General features: G+C 36.3%; 1 non-coding gene across 1 annotated transcript; it reads left to right on the forward strand.

Moving 5' to 3' along the window:
* The first annotated feature begins 2,555 nt into the window (after positions 1–2,555).
* TRNAK-UUU (transfer RNA lysine (anticodon UUU)) lies at positions 2,556–2,628 on the forward strand. The gene has a single exon. It is a non-coding gene; the product is annotated as a tRNA-Lys (tRNA).
* Positions 2,629–15,701: the final 13,073 nt, after the last annotated feature.

Here is a 15,701-nt window from a genome sequence, read left to right on the forward strand (position 1 = left end):
ATCAGCTTGGTGCTTTGTAACCACCTAGAGGGATGGGATAAGGAGGGTGGGAGGGAGACACAAGAGGGAGGGGATATGGGGATATATGTATGCATAGAGCTGATTCACTTTGTTAAACAGCAGAAACTAACACAACATTGTAAAGCAATTATATTCCAATAAAGATGTTAAAAAATTATATTAGTTTCATGTGTGTTTTCTATATGGAAGGTAAACTATGGTTAATTTTGGTCAGTTTCAGCTCTTAGCACAGTACTATTCCCCATCCCCATCCACATGGCAGGCAGCTGTGCATATGTTCCTGGAGCAGATTGCACACACCCAGGATGGGTAAAAAGGACCCTGTTCTCCAAATACTGGAAAGTTGTATTCTAATTGGTGATGGCTGCTTCTGATCACAGAGGTGCAAAGAGGAGGTGCCATTGTTGTTGCACCTCCACCCATTGTTGCAAGCCACTTCCCCTACAGCTGAAGTGAACTTACAGGGGATTTAAAGTGCCAGTGCCCTTTTCTCCCTCCCTTTCATTTTTCTCTTTTTTTCCATGTTGGCAGCCAGACATCAAAAGACTGTGACATTCAAAACCAACTACATATATGGGGAAAATTAGAAAGTGCTCAGGCTCAAACAAGAACTGAGAAGACCTTAAGTTTAACCTCCAGCTGATCCTTGGTACAGAGACAACCCATAACAATAAAATAATAATAATAATAATAACAAAAAGCCTCAGGTAAGGGGGAGAATCTGATTTCCAGAGATAACATTATTAGATTCAAATGTCCAGTTTTCAGCAAAAAAATCACAAGACACACAAAGAAACAGGAAAATATTGCCCATTCAAAGGAAAAAGCTAAATCAATAGAAACTGTCCCTGAGAAAGACCTGATTGCAGATCTGCTAGACAAAGTCTAACATATCATCTTAACAATGCTCAAAAACTACGGAAGATGTGGAGAAAGTCAAGAAAATGATATAGGAAATCTAAAAAGAAACTAAAAAAATTCTGGAGCTAAAAAGTATAACTGAGGGACTTCCCTGGTGGCGCAGTGGTTAAGAATCCTCCTGCCAATGCAGGGGACATGGGTTCGATCCCTGGTCTAGGAAGATCCCACATGCCACGGAGCAACTAAGCCCACGTGCCACAACTACTGAGCCTGCGCTCTAGAGCCCATGCCTCAACTACTGAAGCCCACACGCCTGGAGCCCATGCTCTGCAACAAGAGAAGCCACCACAATGAAGCCTGCACACACTGCAACAAAGAGTAGCCCCTGCTCGCCACAACTAGAGAAAGCCCATGTGCAGCAACGAAGACCCAACACAGCCAAAAAAAAGTATAATTGAAAAGAAAAATTCAGTAGAGGGATTCAAAGGCAGAATTGAGCTGCCAGAAGAAAGAATAGGGAAACCTGAAGAAGATAGGACAATAGGAATTATTGAGTCTGAAGAAAATAAAGAAAAAAGATGGAAGTAAAGTAAACAGAACTAAGGGACCTGTGGCACACCATCAAGTGGACCAACATATACACTGTGGGAATCCCAGAAGGAGAAGAGAGAAAGGGGCAGAGAGAATATTTAAAGAAAAGATGGCTGAAAACTTACCAAATTTGATGAAAGACATGAAAATAAACATCCAAGAAGCTCAACAAACTCCAAGATGAACGCAAAGAGACCCACTTATAATAAAATGTTCGAAAACCAAAGATAAAGAATCTTGAAAGCAGCAAGAGAAAAGTGACTTGTCACATACAAGAGATCCTCAATAAGACAATCAGATTTCTTATCAGAAACTCCAGAAGCCAGAAAGCAGTGCAGCTGATACATTCAAAGTTTTAAAAAAAATAAAATTTCAACTGATAATCCTATATCTCACAAAACTATCCTTCACGACTGAGGGAGAAATTAAGACATTCTCAGATAAACAAAAGCTGAAAAAGTTTATTACCACTAAGCCTGCCTTGCAAGAAATGCTCAAGGGTGAAATGAAAGGACACTAGACAGTAACTGAAAACAATATGAAGGACTAATGAGAACACACTGTATAGCATGGGAAACTCTACTCAATGCTCTGTGACCTAAATGGGAAGGAAATCCAAGGAAGAGGGGAGATAGGTATATGTGTGGCTGATTCACTTTGCTGTACAGCAGAAACTAACACAACATTGTAAAGCAACTATACTCCAATAAAAAAAAAAAATGAAGAAATAAAGATCTCAACAAAGGTAAATGTACACAAGTAATTATGAAAGCTAGAATTATTTTAAAAACAGTCTCTGGGCTTCCCTGGTGGCACAGTGGTTGAGAGTCCGCCTGCCGATGCAGGGGACACGGGTTTGTGCCCTGGGCTGGGAAGATCCCACATGCAGCGGAGCGGCTGGGCCCGTGAGCCACGGCCACTGAGCCTGCGCATCCGGAGCCTGTGCTCTGCAACAGGAGAGGCCACAACAGTGAGAGGCCCGTGTACAGCAAAAAAAAAAAAAACAGTCTCTATCTCCACTTTTTTTCTATATGATTTAAGAGACTAATGTATTTTTAAAAGAATTATTAGTCTAGGGGAATTCCCTGGTGGTTCAATGGTTAAGACTCTGCACTTTTGCTGCTGAGGGCCCAGGTTCAATCCCTGGTCGGGGAACTAGGATCCCACAGGCCACATGGTGTGGCCAAAAAAAAAAAAAAAAAAAAAATATATATATATATACACACACACACAACAATAGGATTATTATAATTTTGGTTAGTAACTCCACATGTTGCTTTCCACAAAATTTAAGAAACTGATGCATTAAAAAGAATTATTATTTTATGTTTTGGGGCATACAGTGTTTAAAAGATTCAATTCTGTGAATTGCCAACTGAAACCAGGGGGACAGAGCCATAAAGGAGCAGAGTTTTTGTATGTTATTGAAATTAATCTGGTATAAATTCAACTTAGAATGTTGCAACTATTGAATGTTAAATGTAATACCCATGGTAACCAGAAAGAAGATACCAATAGAATATACACAAAAGAAAGTGAGAACGGAATTTAAAATTTTTACTACTAAAAAATCAACTAAACAGGACTGCAGGAAATTAGGGGGGAAAAAAACTATAACTCATAAAAACAAATAGCAAAATGGCAGAGGCAAGTCCCTTATTACCAGTAATTACTTTAAATGTAAATGGATTAAACTTTCCAGTTAAAAGACAAAGATTGGCAGAATGCATAAAAATACATGATCCAAAATATATGTTGCCTGCAAAAGACTCACTTTAGATCCCAAAACATAAATTTATTGAAAGTATAAGGATGGAAAGAGATATTCCATGCAAATAGTAATGAAAAGAGAGCAGGATTAGCTATATTAATATCAGATAAATAGACTTTAAACCAAAAAAGATTATAAGAGAGAAGGGAGATATCATATATTAATAAAAGGCACACTACAGTTCATAATAATTATCAACATTTAGGCACCTAATAACATGCCAGCAAAATATATGAAGCAAAAACAGAATTGAAGGGAAAAATAGACAGCTCTACTATAATAGTTGGAGACTTGAATACTCCACTCTCAATAATGAATAGAACAATCAGACAGAAGATAAATTAGAAAACAGAGGACTTAAACAACACAATGAACCAATTAGATCTAAGACATATACAGAACACTCTACCCAACAACTAGCATACACATTCTTCTCAAGTGCACAAGGGCCATTTTACAAGATAGACTACACGTTAGACCTTGAATTAAGTCTCAATAGATTTAGAAAGATAAATGTCATACAAAGTTATCTTCTCTGACCACAACAGGACAATGTTAGAAATCAATGAAAAGTAAAATTGGGAAATTTATAAATTGTGGAAATTAAACAACATACTCTTAAACAACCAATGAGTCAAAGAAGAAGTAACAAGGGAAATTAAACAAGAGATAAATGAAAACAAAAACACAGCATATCACAACTTGTGGGATGAAGTAAAAGCAGTATTAAGAGGAAAATGTATAGCTATAAAATGCTTACATTTAAAAAAAATCTGAAATCAACAACCTAAATTTACAACTTAAGGAACTAGAAAAAGGAACAAACTGAAACCAAAGCTAGCAGAAGAAAGGAAATAATACAGACTAGGGCAGAAATCAATGAAAAAGAGAACAGAAAAACAATAGAGAAAACTCAACGAAACCCAAAAGTTAGTTCTTTGAAAAGATCAACAAAATTGATACAACTTTAGCTAGATGAACTAAGAAAAAAAGACTCAAAATTACTAAAAACAGAAATGAAAGTGGGGACATTGCTACTGATTCTACAAAAATAAAAAGGATTATGAGAGTATTATGAACAACTATATGCCAACAAATTGAATAACCTAGATGAAATGGAAAAATTCCTAGAAACACAAAACCTACCAACATTAAATCATGAAGAAATAGAAAATCTGAATAGACCATAAAGGAGATAGAATCAGTAATCAAAAATCTCTCAACAAAGAAAAGCTCTGGACCTGATGGCTTCATTGCTGAACTCCACCAAACATTTGAAGAACCAATATTAATCCTTCCCAAGCTTTTCCAAAAAATGAAAAGGATAGGGAATATTTCCTAACTCATTCTATGAGGTCAGCATTACCCTGACACCAAAGCCAGACAAACACACTATAAAAAAACTACAGATCCAATATTCCTTATGAACAATGATGTAAAAATCCTCAACAAAGTAGTAGCAAACCAAATTCAGAAGCATATTAAAAGGTTACATGCCATGACTAAGTGGTATTTATTCCTGGAATCCAAGGATGGTTCAACATACAAAAATTGATTAATGTAATGTGACACATTAACAGAATGAAAGGGGAAAAAATCCACATGATCATTTCAGTTGATACAGAAAAAGCATTTGACAAAACTCAACAGCCTTTCATTACAAAAACACTCAACAAATTAGGAATAGCAGGAAACCATCTCAACATAATAAGAACCACACGTGAAAAACTCACAGCAAACATCATACTCAAAGTTTCAAAATGGATTAAAGACCTAAATGTAACACTGGAAACCATAAAACTCCTAGAAGAAAACATAGACACAACACTCTTTGACATAAATCATAGCGATATTTTTTTTGGACCTGTCTCTTAAGGCAGAAAAGGAAACAAAAGCAAAAATAAACAAATGCCTAATTAAGAGCTTTTGCACAGCAAAAGAAACCATCAACAAAACAAAAAACAACCTACTGAATGGGAGAAAGTATTTGCAGATGATATGATCAATAAGGGGTTCATATCCAAAATATATAAACAGCTCAGACAACTCAACATCAAAAAAACAAACAACCCAATTAAAAAATGAGCAGAAGACCTGAATAGACGTTTTTCCAAAGAGGACATAGAGATGGCTAACAGGCACATGAAAAGGTGCTCAGCATTGCTAATCGTCAGAGAAATGCAAATCAAAACCACAATGAGGAACTTTCCTGGTGGTCCAGTGGGTAAGAATAATCCGCACTCCCAACGCAGGGGGCCCAGGTTCGATTCCTGTTTGGGGAACTAGAGCCCACGTGCATGCCGCAGCTACAAGTTCGCATGTTGCAACTAAGAAGGCTGCACACCACAAGTAAGAGCCCGTGTGCTGCAACTAAGAAGCCTGCATGCCACAACTAATAGCCTGCATGCCGCAACTAAAGATCCCACATGCCACAACTAAACATGCTGCAACTAAGACCCAGCACAGCCTAAATAAATATTAAAAAAAAAACCCACAATGAGGTATTACCAATATCACCTCACACCTGTTAGAATGGCTATCATCGAAAAGACCATAAATAATAAGAGTTGGTGAGGATGTGGAGAAAATGGAATCCTTGTACAATGTTGGTGGGAATATAAATTGGTGCAGCCACTGTGGAAAACAGTTATGGAGGTTCCTCAAAAAAACTAGAAATAGGGCTTCCCTGGTGGCGCAATGGTTGAGAGTCTGCCTGCCGATGCAGGGGACACAGGTTTGTGCCCCGGGTCTGGGAAGATCCCACATGCCGCGGAGCGGCTGGGCCCGTGAGCCATGGCCGCTGAGCCTGCGTGTCCGGAGCCTGTGCTCCGCAATGGGAGAGGCCGCAACAGCGAGAGGCCCGCGTACTGAAAAAACAAAACAAAACTAGAAATAACTCACAGACACAGAAAACAAATTTATGGTTACCAAAGGGGAAAGAGGGTGGGGGAGGGATAAATTAGGAGTTTGGGATTAGCAGGTACAAACTACTATATATAAAATAGATAAACAACAAGGTTCTACGGTATAGCACAGGGAACTACATTCAATATCCTGTAATAAACCATAATGGAAAATAATATATATGAATAACTGAATCACTTTGTTGTACACCAGAAGTTAACACAACATTGTAAATCAACTATACCTCAATAAAAAAATTTAAACTAATTAATTAAAAAGGAAACTAAAAATAGAACTACCATATTATCCAGCAATTCCACTACAGGGTATACATCTGAAGAAAATGAAAACACTAATTCGAAGATATATGCACCCCAATGTTCATAGCAGCATTATTTGCAATAGCCAAGATATAGAAGCAAAATAAGTGTCCATTAGCAGATGAATAGATAAGGAAGATGCAATACACACACACACACACAAAGGAATACAGTTCAGCCATAAAAAAGAATAAAATTTTGCCATATGCAACAACATGGATGGACTTGGAGAGAATTATGCTAAGTGAAATAAGTCAGACACAGAAAGACAAATACTGTATATTACTTACATGTAGAATCTAAAATGTAAAGCCAACTAGTGAATATAACAAAAAAGAAACAGATACAGAGAACAAACTAGTGGTTACCAGTGGTGAGAGGGAAGAGGGGAGGGACAGGATAGAGGTAGGGGATTAAGAGGTACAAACTATTATGTATCAAATAAATAAGTTACAATATATATTGTATAGCACAAGGAATACAGCCAATATTTTATAATAACTATAAATGGAGTATAACCTTTAAAAATTGTGAATCACTGTGCTGTGCACCTGAAACTTATATAATATTGTAAGCCAATATACCTCAATTAAAAAAAATGTGAAAGCCTTTCCTCTAAGATCAGGTATAAGGCAAGGATGTCAACCTTTCTCACTTTTATTCAACTTAGTACTGATAGTTCTAACTAGAGTAATTAGACAAGAAAGAGAAATAAAAGGCATCTAATATGGAAAAGAAGAAGTAAAATTATCATCGTTTACAGATATGATCTTTGATAGAGAAAACCCTAGTCTACAAAAAAATTGTGACACTAAAATGTTAATTCAGCAAAGTAACAGAATATAAAGTCAACATACAAAAATCAGTTATATTTCTATCACTAATAATCACCAATAATAAACAATCTGAAAAGGAAATTACAAAAACAATTCCATTTACAATAACATCAGAAAGTATAAAATACTTAGGAATGAACTTATCTAAGGAGTTGAAACACTTATACAATGAAAACTACAAATCATTGCTGAGAGAAATTAAAGAAGACATTAAAAAATGGAAATATTCCATGTTCATTTATTGGAAGACTTAGTATTGTCAGTACTACCCCACAGACGTCAAGACTACCCAAAGTGATCTACAGATTCCTAACAAATGTAATGTATTTCTTATCAAAATCAAAATATTTTTTCCAGGAATAGAAAAAAAACCAAAACCCATCCTAAAACCAAGGACTCTGTATAACCAAAACAATCTTGAAAAGGAAGAACAAAGCTGAAAGACTCACTTCCTGATTTCAAAACATACTACAAAGCTCCAAATAGTGTGGTACTGGAATAAAGACAAATATATAGCCCAATAGAATAGAGAGAGCCCAGAAATAAATCTTCACATGGTGAAATTATTTTTGACAAGGGTGCCACAACCATGCAATAGAGAAAGGACAGTCTTCAACAAGTGGTGCTGGGAAAACTGGATATTCACATGCAAAAGAAAATGAAGTTAAACCCTATTCAATACCATATACAATGAATCAGAGACTTAAATGTAGGACCTAAAACCATAAAACTCAGGAAAAAACACAGAGTAAAAGCTACACAACACTGAATTTGGCAATAATTTCCTGGATATGACATGAAAGACACAGGCAACAAAAGAAAAAAATAGGCAAACTGGACTTCATGAAAATTTAAACATTCTCTGCACTGAAAGACACCATCCAGAGTAAAAAGGCAACCCACAGAATGGGAGAAAATATTTGCCAATCGTATATGTGATAAGGGATTAATATCTAGAATATATAGAGAATCCCTAAAACTCAAAAAGCAATTTGATTAAAAAATGGGCAAACACTTGAATAGATATTTCTCCAAAGATACACAAATGACAGGTAAGCAAATGAAAAGATGCTAAGCATCAATAATCATTAGGGAAATGTAAATCAAAACCACAATGTCAATTAATGTAAATTATTGCAGTATTGTAAGATAGAAAATTCATATAATCATTAATGAAAGCACTCTATAAAATTTAACATACATGCAGGATAAAAAGAAGGAAAAAGTATTGTACACTTACAATTTTGTTAAAGGGTAGATATCATGTTAAATGTACTTTCCACAATAAACATTTTAAAAAGAAAAAAAAACAACAACACAATGAGATACCACCTCACACCCATTAGGACGGCTACTATCAAAAAAACAAAACAACAGATGTTGGTGAGGATGTGGAGAATCTGGAACTGTTGCATGCTGTTGGTGAGAATGTAAAATGGTAGGGTTGCTGTGAAAAACAATATGGTGGTTCCTCAAAAAATCAAAGACAGATTTACCATATGACCCAGCAATTCCACTTCTGAGGATATACACTCAAAAGAATTGAAATCAGGGTCTCCAAGAGATATATGTACACCCACATTCAGAACTTTATTTACAATAGCTAAAACATGGAAGCAACCCAAGTGTCTGTTGATGGCTGAATGGATAAGCAAAATGTGAGATATATATATATGCAATGGAATGTTCTTTAGCCTTTAAGGAAAGAAATTTTAACATATACTACAACGTGGATAAACCTTGAGGACATTATGCTAAGTGAAATAGCCAGTTATAAAAAGACAAATACTGTATGATTCCACTTAAATGAGGTACTTAAATCATAGACACAAAAAGTAGAATTGCGGGGGCTTCCCTGGTGGTGCAGTGGTTGAGAGTCCGCCTGCCGATGCAGGGCACACGGGTTTGTGCCCCGGTCCAGGAAGATCCCACGTGCCGCGGAGTGGCTGGGCCCGTGAGCCATGGCTACTGAGCCTGCACGTCCGGAGCCTCTGCTCCGCAGCGGGAGAGGCCACAACAGTGAGAGGGCTGCATACCGCAAAAAAAACCACAAAAAACAAAAAGTAGAATTGTGATTGCCAGGGGTTGGTGGCAGGGTGGGGGAGATGAGAGGATTGTGGGAGTTATAAGCATAGGGTTTTAGTTTAACAAGATGAAGAGTTATGAAGATGGATGGTGATATTAAATATTGACCTGTACACTTAAAAATGGTTAATATAGAAATTTTATATGTATTTCACACAATAAAAAATTTTTTTAAAACCAATCAAGAGGTATTGAAACCTCAAATACTAACCTCTGGAAAAAGAACAGTAGAGATCCATAACCAAATTTTTGAAAATTTCCTTGCAACAGCCTGTCTTCAACAAGTCTATACAATTTCTTCACCTTCTTTTCTCTAGGCAAAGTTATAAGATCCCCAAACCCCAGGGTATGTATTTTCCAGGTTTCTTCCTCTTTCTAACCCACTTTTGTAATACGTAATAAATATATAAAAATATATTTATATAGGTAAATATATATATTTACCTATATAAATGCTGGTAGTTTTTAAATACACAAACCCACTCATGGAAATATACCTCATGAAGTGCAAAAGAGATGCAAAAGGATGTTCACTGTGGCATAATTTATAGTAATGAAAAAGCTGAAACTACATAAAGAAATATTTCATAAATTATGATTTGTCAACTCAGTGGAATGTTATGCACAAAGCCTGAAGGACAGGAGGAAACAGCTATTACAAGGAACCATGATTATGGGTGATAATTTAAAAATCCTTGAATGCCATAACAAACTGTTTTTAACAATGGAACCTATAGAAAAAGGAACCCTCTAGAGTTGAAACAAGGTAAAAAGACTGCAGCAGAAAGTACCTTTTCATTTCTTTAGCTGTCTGAAGGAAATTAAGAAGAAGAGAAAAGGAAATGCCCTTATTGACCTTCCCTCCAGCCTTTCCTGCTGCTAATTCCTTGACACTCAACACTAGCCAACACTTTAAAAGGGAGCCTATACAGAAGTGGATTCAGCACTCAGGTTTCCTCTAAGAGGAGGTGGGAAGGTTACATATGAAAAGACCTCAAGCTGAAGCCAAGAAAAGATCCACCTGGTAAAAACAAACAAACAAACAAACCCTCACGTCTCTTAAAAAAAAAATGACCTGAAAAATTATTCCCAATCCAAAAGTTAAAAACTGATAAGACAGAAAAGATGGGACTTCCCAACCAGATATTCAGGTAGGTATATGTGAATCTTGTTACTATCTAAAGCAAAGATAGCAACAATGTATTGAGGAATTTATAACACATCTGAAAGTATGACAAAAGAGTATGAACAATGTGAGGAATAAGGTTCTAACACCATACATGAAGCAGTAAAATACTATTGAAGGTAAACTATAATAAGTCAAATATGTATATGTAAACTATAATAAGTCAAATATGTATTGACTATAATAAGTCAATATGTCAAATATTGTAATCCCTAGGGGAATCATGTAAAAAACTTTTTAAATGAGGTATAGCTAACAAGCCAATAGACAAATAAAATGGAATCATAATAAAAACAATCCAAAAGACAAACAAATAGGTAAAGGGCTTCCCTGGTGGTGCAGTGGTTGAGTGTCCACCTGCCGATGCAGGGGACATGGGTTCGTGCCCCGGTCCGGGAAGATCCCACATGCCGCGGAGCGGCTGGGCCCGTAAGCCATGGCCGCTGAGCCTGCGCATCTGGAGCCTGTGCTCCGCAACGGGAGAGGCCACAACAGTGAGAGGCCCGCGTACCGCAAAAAAAAAAAAAAAAAAAAAGAAATGGGACTAATAAAAAACAAGAAAGATGGATTCAAGAACTGTGAAGTATCTGAAATTTTACCCTACTTGCAAGCCAACAGGTTGGCCTGTCACAGTTTCATGGATGCTGGCAGAAGACACGAGGCATCTGAGTTACAGAAGGGCAGCTTATTATTCCTATCAATGGAAATACCCAGAGTATCAGTTTTTGTTTTTTCTACTGGTTCCCCAAATATCAATTAGCACAGAGCAATGCAACTAGGGCCACATGACACTGACATATAGTGCTTTGTCAGGTTCAGAAAAACCGTGAACTTGGAGAACTAAATTTTTTATGTGGGCAGTAAGCATGCCTGCTCCTTGCTCTAGAAAGATACTATCTTCCAAGGCTGTTTGCTAAATAAACATCCTTGAAAAAAGACAGTCAGAAACAAAGGGCAGTCAGTACCTTGCTTGCAAGACACACAGAAACGCAAAAGACTTATGAAGCTCTGTCTCCCACTAGATGGCAGATTTATTTTTAAGTTTTTTGTTCTTTTTTCATTTTTAAATTTTTTATTTTATTTTTTTTTGGTCGTGCCACGAGGCATGAAGGATCTTAGTTCCCCGGCCAGGGACTGAATCCATGTCCCCTGCATTGGGAGTTTGGAGTCTTAACCACTGGACCGCCAGCAAAGTCCCTAGAACACACATACTTTATAAGTGCATGTGGAATAGTCACCAAGACAGATCATGTGGGCTATCAAACAAACTTAACTTAAAATAACTAAAATCATATAAAGTGTATTATCTGTACACACAGAAATACACTAGAAATCAATAACAGAAAAATAACTGGAAAATCCCCAAATATTTGGAAATTGAACAACATACTTCTAAATAACTCATGTATCAAAGAGGAATTTAAAAAGGAAACTGAAAAGATTTTGAGCTTAATAAAAATGTAATATATCAAAATTTCTGAGACATGATGAAATGCTTATATTAAAAATGTAACCGGGCTTCCCTGGTGGCTCAGTGGTTGAGAGTCCACCTGCCGATGCAGGGGACATGCCCGGGTCTGGGAAGATCCCACATGCTGCAGAGCGGCTGGGCCCGTAAGCCATGGCTGCTGAGCCTGCGTGTCTGGAGCCTCTGCTCCGCAACGGGAGAGGCCACAACAGTGAGAGGCCCGCGTACCGCAAAAGAAAAAAAAAAAAAGTAACCAATATTTTTATATCAATAATCTAAACTTCCACCTTAAAAAACTAGAAAATATCAAATTAAACCCAAAAGCAAGCAGACAAAAGAAAATAAAAAGCAGAAATTGATGAAATTGAAAATAGTAAAACATTACAGATTAATGAAATGAAAACCTGTTTCTTTAAGAAGTTCAATAAAAATAACAAATTTCTGACCAAGGAAAAAACTTCGACACAAATTACCAATATTAGGAATTAAAGAAAAGGTATCTCTATTGATCATACCAATATTAGGAATTAAAGAAAAGGTATCTCTACTGATCATACAGGCATTAAAATAAAATAAGAAACATTATGAACAACTTTATGCCAGTTTGATAGTTTACATAAAATGGACAAATTCCTTTATAAAAAGTTTCCTCTCAAAACTCACTCAATAAATGTAGATAACCTGAATAGTCCTAGATCTATTAAAGTAATTGAATTAGTAGTAAAAACCTTCTATCACAAAAACAAGCTGTAGAGATAGGTGAACTTAGGGGACAATGAGTTATTGGTTTTGAATACAGAGGCGTCCTAGGAGTCCTGGGGGATAAGGCGAAGTCCTGAGAGATAGATAGACCGTAGAAAGCATTGAAAGTCAGGTTAAGGACTTCAACTTCCATTACACAGATGATGTCTTTCTTTTTCATGGTGTGCCCCAGACCACCCTCTGCATTTATGCCAGTGAATCTTTTTTTCTTTTTTTTTTTTATTGGCGTATAGTTGATTTACAATGCTGTGTTAGTTTCTGCTGTACAGCAAAGTATGTCAGTTATACATATATCAGTACATATATCCACTCTTTTTTAGATTCTATTCCCATATAGGTCATTACAGAGCATTGAATAGAGTTCCCTACGCTATACAGTAGGTTCTTATTAGTTATCTATTTTATACATAGTAGTGTGTATATGTCAATCCCAATCTCCGAATTTATCCCTCCCTCCCCTTTCCCCCTTGGAAACCATAAGTTTGTTTTCTACATCTGTGACTCAGTTTGTTTTGTAAATAGGTTCATTTGTAGAATTTTTTTAGATGCCACATATAAGCAGTATCGTATGATATAGGATATCACTGTCATATTGTCATTGTCATATTGTCTTTGTCTGACTTATTTCACTCAATATGACAATCTCTAGGTCCATCCATGTCACTGCAAATGGCATTATTTTGTTCTATTTTATTATGCCAGTTAATCTTTAGTATTTATATAGTGCCTTGTACTATTTTCTCTGTTGATTATATGTGTAAGAGTGCCCTAAGTAAGTCTGTAAATTCCTTAGGATAGGTCACATGATAAAGATTTCCAAATTGGGGGCAAAGTTACAGAAACCTTCCACCTCAGGTGGCTTCATAGGTAAAAATATACTAAACATTTAAGGATGTAATGATATGAATCCCATACAACTCTTCCAGAAAATAAAAGATGAGGAAACACTTCCCAACTTTTTGAAACTATTACCCTGATACTAAAACCAGATAAAAACACCATAAAAAACTACAGATCAACATCCCTCATAAGCACAGACACAAAAAACCTTAAACAAATAAGCAAACTGAATTTAACAATATATAAAATAGATAATACACCATGACTAAGTGGTGTTTATCTCGGAAATGCAAGGTTAGTTCAACATTAACATTGAAAACCAGTTAATGCAGGAACTTCCCTGGTGGTCCAGCGGTTAAGAATCCACCTTCCAGTGCAGGGGACTCAGGTACAATCCCTGGTCGGGGAACTAAGATCCCACATGCAGCAGGGCAACTAAGCCCACACTCTGCAACTACTGAGCCTGCGCATCACAACTAGAGAGAAGCCTGTGCACTGCAACAAAGAGCCTGAGCACTGCAACGAAAGATCCCGCGTGCCACAAATGAGACCTGACACAGCCGAAAATAAGTAATATTTTTTAAAAAAGAGAAAACCAGTTAATGCAATTTGCCTTATCAGACAATAACAGAAAAACCATGTGATCATCCCAATAGGTGCAGAAAAAAGTGGTGACAAAATTCAACACACATTCATGATAAAAAACGCTAAGCAAATTAGATTTGGAGGGAACTTAACCAACTAAAGCGACATGTACCAAAAACCTACAACTGTATCATACTTGATAGTATGTTTTTTCATTAATGGTACACTTTCTTGCTAAGATCAGGAACAAGACAAAGATGTCTACTCCTACCACTCATACTAGAATGGCCCTAGCCATTGAAAAAAGGCAAGAAAAAGAAATAAAAGGCTTAGTCTGGAAAGGAAGGAATAAAACTTTTTCTTTGAATTTTTATTTCTTGCATTTTTATTTGCAGGCAAAATGATAATGTATATAGAAAACCCCAAGCAATCCACAAAAAAGAGACTAGTATTAATAATTGAGTTTAGAAGGGTCACAGGATACAAGGTCAACTTATAAAACTCAGCTGTACTTTATAATAGCATCAAAAAACATGAAATATTTAGGAAAGGATAAATCTAACAAAATGTGTGCAAGAATTTTATGCTGAAAACTGCAGAACACTGATGAGAGAAATAAAAGAAAACCTAAATAAGTGGAGAGATATCATGTTCATCAACGGAAGATGATAGTAAGGTGTTAATTCTCCCCAAAACTAGTTACATCATCAAGTACTCTCAACCAAAATCCCAGCAGATTTTTTGTAGAAATCGACAAGCTGATTCTGAATCTATGTGGAAAAGCTACGGCCCTGGAACAAACTACTTTAAAAGAACAAAGCTGGCTGATTCCCACCACCTGATTTCAAAGCTTATTATAAAGCTATAATAGTGAAGTCAATGTGGTATATTGGTTAAAATACAGACCTACAGAGCAATGGAACAAAAGAGCCCCGAAAAAGTGACCCACACATACGGTCAACTGATTTTCAACAAAGGTGCTAAAGTAAATCAATGGAAAATGACAGTCTTTTGAACAAATGGTCCTGGAATATTGGTCATCCATCTGCCAAAAAAATGAACTCAATCTATACCTCACACTGTATTATAAAATTAACACAAAATGCATCATAGATCTAAAGGTGCACCTAAGATCTCTAGAAAAAAGCATCAGAAAAATCTTTGTCACCGTTGGTTTGGCAGAGAATCCTTATGACACAAAAAGCATAAACCATAAAAAAAATTTTTTTGATAAAGGAAAACCTTGAAAATTGAAAAAATGAAAAATTTGTGTTAAGACATTGCAGAGAAATGAAAAGACAGCCACAGACTGGGAAGAAATATTTGTAAAACCCCTCTCTGATAAGGAATTTTTTGTGCAGAATATATAAAGAACTCTCCAACACTAAAAGAGGAAAACAGCCCAATTTTTAAAACAGCAAAAGGTTTGAAGAGACACTTCATCATAGATACAGAAGGCAAATAAGCACAT

The sequence above is a fragment of the Phocoena phocoena genome, chromosome 1, assembly GCF_963924675.1.
Source record: "Phocoena phocoena chromosome 1, mPhoPho1.1, whole genome shotgun sequence".
NCBI lineage: Eukaryota > Metazoa > Chordata > Mammalia > Artiodactyla > Phocoenidae > Phocoena > Phocoena phocoena.